Source organism: Neophocaena asiaeorientalis, unplaced genomic scaffold (assembly GCF_003031525.2).
Source record: "Neophocaena asiaeorientalis asiaeorientalis breed wild unplaced genomic scaffold, Neophocaena_asiaeorientalis_V1.1 scaffold123, whole genome shotgun sequence".
Taxonomy (NCBI): Eukaryota; Metazoa; Chordata; class Mammalia; order Artiodactyla; family Phocoenidae; genus Neophocaena; species Neophocaena asiaeorientalis.
In genome coordinates, this window is record NW_020173666.1 from 6,943,736 (window position 1) to 6,950,688 (window position 6,953).

The following is a 6,953-nucleotide window of genomic DNA, read 5'->3' on the forward strand; positions in this document are numbered from 1 at the left end:
TTCCCTGGTGGCGCAGTGGTTGAGAGTATGCCTGCCGATGCAGGGGACGCAGGTTCGTGCCCCGGTCCGGGAAGATCCCACATGCGGCAGAGCGGCTGGGCCCGTGAGCCATGGCCGCTGAGCCTGCGCGTCCGGAGCCTGTGCTCTGCAATGGGAGAGGCCACAACAGTGAGAGGCCCGCGTACCGCAAAAAAAAAAAAAAAAAAGCCATACACCTAATTATGTGGATGAAACATACATAGATCTGAGGTCCTATAAAATGGTCCTCTTTCAAATAAATGTTGCTACCAGATCGTATTTGGTGGTAATCATTAATGTTTGAACAGAGCCGAGCTCAGTACTTTAAAAATGAAAGCTTTAACATGAAATACTGGTAAGATGAAGAAATTGTACACAGTTTATTCAGCAATGTATCAGATGTCCTGACAGCCAGCAGGGATACTTTTTCAGGATTGAGATTTTATAGTGAATTTCTATCATTTTCTGTCTTCCTTTTAAATTTCTATTTCACGAATATTTTTCAGGAAACCATATTCTTAACTTCCCAAGGAAAACCTGTTTCTCTTTTGGGTGATTGTCTTATTTCTATTGATGCCATAAGAAAAAAAATTTATATTCCCTTAAAAGAGCATTAGTGTCTAATTTAAAGGAGAAGGAAAAAATAGATTACACCCAAGCATTAAGAGAAAATGAAAACTCTACAAGAAAGGAGGTGAGTTTGACACAGTTTGGATGACAGCTGACGTAGAGGGAGAGTGACCAAGGGTCTCCGCTGGGGGATGGGTCGTCTCTGCCTGGCTTTCTCTGTCGTGTGCATTTTGCTACTGCACATCCCTGACTTAGGACATGAATGAGGTCTACAGTAGGGGAGGTAGCCACGTATTCTCCCAAGGGAAGGTCTGTGGTCTCTGGAGATCCCTCCACATGCTCCAAAGATGCAGTGGCTGCTGCTCCAGACCCACATTCACCTGGAGGGGAGGAGGCGGCTTCGCTCCTCGGGTCTCTGGGGGATAGAACTGCAGAGTGACTCTGCTCCGTCCAGGCCACAGAAAGCCGTCGTTGATGGGGTCAGGGAGATGGGGGAGATTATTTTTGTGCATTCTCTCTGTTTTCATTTTCCAAATACAGTCTTTGATGAACTTCATTTATTTTCTTTGTAAATTTATTTTTGACACTCTTCAAAGATGCTTTTTAACAACATCACTTTAAAAACATACACCGGGGCTTCCCTGGTGGCGCAGTGGTTGAGAGTCCGCCTGCTGATGCAGGGGACGCGGGTTCGTGCCCCGGTCCGGAAGGATCCCACATGCCGCGGAGCGGCTGGGCCCGTGAGCCATGGCCGCTGAGCCTGCGCGTCCGGAGCCTGTGCTCCGCAACGGGAGAGGCCGCAACAGTGAGAGGCCCGCGTACTGCAAAACAAACAAACAAACAAGCAAACATACACTGTCATAATATTTTTTTTCCATTTTGACTTATCATTAATTGTATTTCCAGATTCATATAAGAGATTAAAAATGGTCCATACTAAAAATGGTTAGTCCTGTACTTTCTCCTTATTACACAAAATTACATTCCATTTATCTAAATATGCATTTATATAATATTTCCAAAATATAGCTCAAGCATAGATACAACCATCTTTAATACATATAGAAATATTTAAAGTGTTTGAATATAGTCCTTAGGAACTTCTGGTGGAAAGGCTATATGGGATAAGAAAGGTAAATTCTATCTGTGTATATATGTCCACATGCGCATTAACTATTTGTCATTTGGACAAATTGAGAATCCCTTAATAAAGCCGTTTCCCTTCCTGTTGAAGTGCCAGTTGGTTGTCGGCTTTCCCTCTGTGGCTTTCATTCCAGAGGTGGCAGGCCAGCTTCACATTTTTGTGTTAGATTTTGTTCTTCTGTAATATCCATGTATATTTCATGTTGTCCAATAAAATGCATTAGTGTGATGTGATCTTCTAAATAGAGTTTTAAAATATTTAACATTAACTCTTCTACCAAATCACTTGAGTAATAATTGCTGCTGAGGTTCTTATTCTGATCATTGTGTGAGACATTTGAATGTGTGCTTAGAATATCTCAATTAGAAAAAATTTAACTTGATCCATCTACATTTCCAGTTTTACTTTATCTTATAGATGAACAGCGAGTGATTCAAGGTCAAGGGGCTGTGGGCTGCAAGTTTTAAAGAATGTCTATATTATTGATATTGTAACAATTAGGACTTAGAAAATGAAGTCTAATTTTCACTGGGGAAGCGTTTCACAGTTCTTTGACTGGGAAGGCTCTGCCCACTTTACACAGTAGCGATCTTACCCACTTTATTGTACACCCCACTTAGCTTCTTCCCAGCAAGTGGGGTCTGCATGCCTCTCTTTCCCCTCTGCAGCTTCCATGCTGCTATTCCTTCACCTTTGTATAAGAGCCACCATTCTTTTGAGGCTCGCGCTAACTAATACATAACTTTCTTCCGGTCCTTACTGCAGTTAATTCACTAACATCCTGTCTATTCTTCCTATGTAAGACTGTTGAAATGGTCCAGAGGTGTCTTCTCCACTCTCATCAAGTACTGCCTTCATCTTAGGTGACTTTCATGCCTATAAGGCAAACCCATGCAACATTTTATCTTTAGTTTCTTGTTCTTTCAGCTCTCATACCTTTGCCTCCTTTGGCTTCAGCCACCCAACTCCTAGACTGGAGTTTCTAGTAATCCAATGTAGGCTACCTTAAGCGAAGAGATTTGGGCATGCTCAGTTGAAAGATTCAGGGGTAGACTAACTTCAGCATGGCTAGATCCAGGGATTCAACATTGTTTTCTGGATGGTTTTTGCTTTTATTCATCTTTGTCTCTGCTTGGTTTGCTTGTCTTTGTGTATTGGACTCGCTCCTTCTGGAGATGATTTCTCTATGTTGCCAAGAAAGATGGTCATAAGCAATTACAAAGTCTTTACAAGTGAGGAACTGAGCTGAGAAAGAGAGATTCTCTGCCTCTAACATTCATGGAAGAAATCTCAGCATAGTTTAATCATCTCTTCTTGGTCACATACCCCTGAGCCAATCACTCTAGCCAGAAGGATGAACTCACTGGCTTGCATCCTATGCCAACCCCTGCAGTGAGGGTGGGATGGGGTGAGGCTCCAGAATAATCTGTTCAACCAGAACCACATGTAGTAACAGAGGGAAAGTTCCCCAAAGAAAGAGAAGCTGGACGGACAGACAACACACATCTATTACACATGGCCAAATTCAGGGTCTTCGAATCACCTAGAACTTCTCCACCTCTGAAATCTTAAATGCTCCATAGCCTCTTATTATCGCAGAACTCTATCTCTTACTCCCAAATAACTGTTCTTTGAGATACCTTGGTCCTCATATTTTCTCCCTACTAGACCTGCTCGTCTTCACTCCCTCTGGAGCCAGCCGACATATTTCCTCAGTCATTCTCTTCCTAACACCTTAAACTTCTTGTTCCCTTGCCCTCCTGTCCTCAACTTGGAATTAATCCCAACTACCAATGTTTTTGCTGCTTTTCCTGCCCCACTGAAGGAGACTGGAGGAAATCACATGAAAACACAGCTAACTGGTATGCCAAATCCACGGCCTTTGATTTCACTTGAGCCCTTTGTACTAATTGGTAATCCTTCACCGTTTTCCTGGTTAGATCTCACTGCCATTCTCCAAAATGACTGCTGCAAATATTCTCCATTCCCTCGAGGCTCTTACCTTGTCTTTTCCTTCTTCACTGTCAGCAGATAATCTCATTTTCTATTTCACCCAGAAAATAGAAGCCATTACAGGAAACACCTTTAATATCTGATCCTAACATAGCCTCATACGTGTGCCCGCCCTTTGTTGCCTCCTTCTCTCCTCCTGTCTTGGGTTATTCCCTCTACCTGGCCTCTTGCATCTTAGTTCTATTAGTTGTTTTCTTCTCTCAGCTGTCTTCAACCTTGCCTTCATTAGTGGCTTATTTCCATCAGTCTTTAAATATGCTCAGATCTCTTTCATCTTAAAAAATATCACTCCTTGTACTCCACAACTTAGAGCCTTATTTTTCTCTCTCTTCACAGTAGAACCACTTGAAAGTAGGGTTTGTATTGCTGACTCTCTGGTCTTACCTCCCATTCATGCCATCATCCATGGCAACCTGGCTTCTCTCTCCACTTACCCAGCTCTCACATTTTTGTTAGCAAATCTCTGTTCCTTTTAAAGTGCTCGTCTTACTTGATCTTTCTGTAACATTTGATTCAATTGACCATTTCCTTCGTGAAACATTCTCTTCTATTAACTCCCATACTGTGACATTCAACTCCTTTTTCTCCTGCCTCTCTGGGCGCTTGAGTTAGATTATTTTAAGGTTATCAGACACAAAATTGAAATGAGAGATTTGTGTAAGGATAAGTGTGGGTATAATTGTGGGTGGGAATCTTGACCTCACAGTCAGAACCCAATGATCAGTCACACATTAAGCTGGAACAAGTTGTTAGTCCAGGAACTAGAGTGCCAGTCTCAGGGTACTGTGCAGCTGCCATGGCTGGATTCTCTTACCCATCCCATGAATGCCGGTGTCCTTTGATGCCGTGATGATTCAACTTCTCCCTGCCTCTGCTTCTACTGCTTCTGCCGATACCATGGTCAGCTCTCCACTCTTCTCTCTACCTTTAGCATCTGCTTCTGCTTATTCTGGGCTTCCTCTTCTTTATGTTCTCTAGTACTTCCTGGCTTTTCTGTACATCCCATTTCTGCTCCCACCATTAACGGCTCTTGCTCTGTCTCTCTGTGTTTTGCCTCCGGAAGGAGAACTTGGTTGGCTTAATCCATCACTCTTCAGTGCGAGCAACACTTTTACACCATGTCACCTTGCAGGCCAGCAGCGACAAGCCTGTAGATAGGTTTTCTTTGGATCAGACACCCATTTCTGGTCCATCTACTGTGGTCACAGAAGTGGGGTCTCATGTCTGTCTCTTGGATGTTTTAAGTGTTCCATTGGGGTCTGTCTTAGTCCCTTTTTCCCATACTTCATACACTCTCCAGTGCGTTAGCCGTTGACTTCAGGCAAGTTACTTATCTCCCTGTGCCTCAGGTTCCTCATCTGTAAAATAGACGTAAAATATCTACCCGTTATGGGTTGAATTGTGTCCCCCCACCCCCACCAAGACATTAAAGTCCTAACTCTCAGTACCCTATGAATGTGATCTCATTTGGAAATAGGGTCTTTGCAGATAGATGATCAAATTAAGATGAGGTGATTAGGGTGGGCCTTAGTCCAGTATGTCAGGTGTCCTTATAAAAAGGGGAAATTTGGACACAGAGAAAGACACACACACACACAGGTAAAACACCCTGTGAAGATGAAGGCGGAGACTGGGGGGATGTAGCTAAAGCTGAAGATGCCGCACGTTGCCAGCAAAACGCCAGAAGCTGGGAGAGAGGCATGGAACAGCTTGTTTCTCACAACCCTCTGAAAGAACCAATCCTGCCAAGACCTTGGTTTCACGCTTCTGGCCTCCAGAACTGTGAGATGATAAATTTCTGTTGTTGAAGCCACTCAGCTTGTGGAACTTCGTTAATGAAGTCCTAGGAAACTAACACACTCTCTTATAAGGTTGCTGTAAGGATTAAATAATGATAAGCTTTTAGAAAATATCCTGGAACACAGGGAATACTCAGTGCCTGTAAACATTGCTAACCAGTTCCTCCTGTTCTCATGGCTTTCATGATCATCTGTGTGGTAATGATGCCAGCTTTCTCGCTCTACGTGAGACCTTTGTCCTGATCTGTACAGCAGTCTCTGCAGCAGTATGGTGTGGAGGAAGCACACACAGGGTATGAGCAAACTAGACTGGGGTTCAAATACAGGCTCTCGCGAGGGACTTGGGCTACTTGGTTAACCTTTCTGAACACTGCTGCTTCAGGGCTATAACAGAAACAGCAAGAGCATTTTCCTCATACAGTCCTTGTAACGATTCAGTGAGTTGACGTATACAAGGTGCATAGCTTGGAACATGGGTGTTACAAGAGCTCAGTGAATGTGATTAAATCCTGTCTGTTCCACCACCCGCCTTCTCCCTCATCTATCCATTATATACCATTAACACCACTATACACCATTATACACCATTAACACCACAGTGGGTTTCACACCATTATCTCTAACTCACAGTGGGTTACACACCATTATCTCTAACTCACTCAGTCTCTGCTTTAATGTTCCTGGCATGAGGGACTGTCCTCTCCCTTCTCCATTGTAGTCAGAGTGATCACTTAAAAAAATACAAATAGGATCCCATGACTCCTTGCTTTATGCCCATCAACTGTTCTTGCTGCTCTCTGGATAGCGGCCAGCCTTGCTGGCACAGCACACGGGGCTGTCTTCCTCGCCTTCTTCTCTATGGATGCTATACTTCCTACAAAACAATGTTTGCAGTCTCCCCAGTGCTTTCTTCGCTCCAGGGCTTTGCAACTGCTGACCTTTTGGACTGTCTTTCCTTCCCACACTTGACTGATTCCTGCTCATTCTAGGGTCTCTGTTTGGATATTACCCTCACCAAAGAGTTTTCCCTGCTATTCTTCTTTTTTTTTTTAACATCTTTATTGGAGTATAATTGCTTTACAATGGTGTGTTAGTTTCTGCTTTATAACAAAGTGAATCAGTTATACATACACATATGTTCCCATATCTCTTCCCTCTTGTGTCTCCCTCCCTCCCACCCTCCGTATCCCACCCCTCTAGGTGGTCACAAACCACCGAGCTGATCTCCCTGTGCTATGCGGCTGCTTCCCACCAGCCATCTACCTTACGTTTAGTAGTGTATATATGTCCATGCCTCTTGCTTTGTCACAGCTTACCCTTCCCCCTACCCATATCCTCAAGTCCATTCTCTAGTAGGTCTGTGTCTTTATTCCCGTCTTACCCCTAGGTTCTTCATGACTTTTTGTTTT

The 6,953-nt window shown here is 43.6% G+C and overlaps 1 protein-coding gene across 1 annotated transcript in view; it reads left to right on the forward strand.

Moving 5' to 3' along the window:
• Positions 1-4, forward strand: part of CCDC170 (coiled-coil domain containing 170) — a 67,398-nt gene extending 67,394 nt beyond the window's left edge. Inside the window, 1 exon segment of the mRNA XM_024747849.1 lies at positions 1-4. This exon segment is cut by the window's left edge and continues 855 nt beyond it. The gene's annotated coding sequence lies outside the window, so the exon portion shown is untranslated.
• The last annotated feature ends 6,949 nt before the right edge of the window (positions 5-6,953 follow it).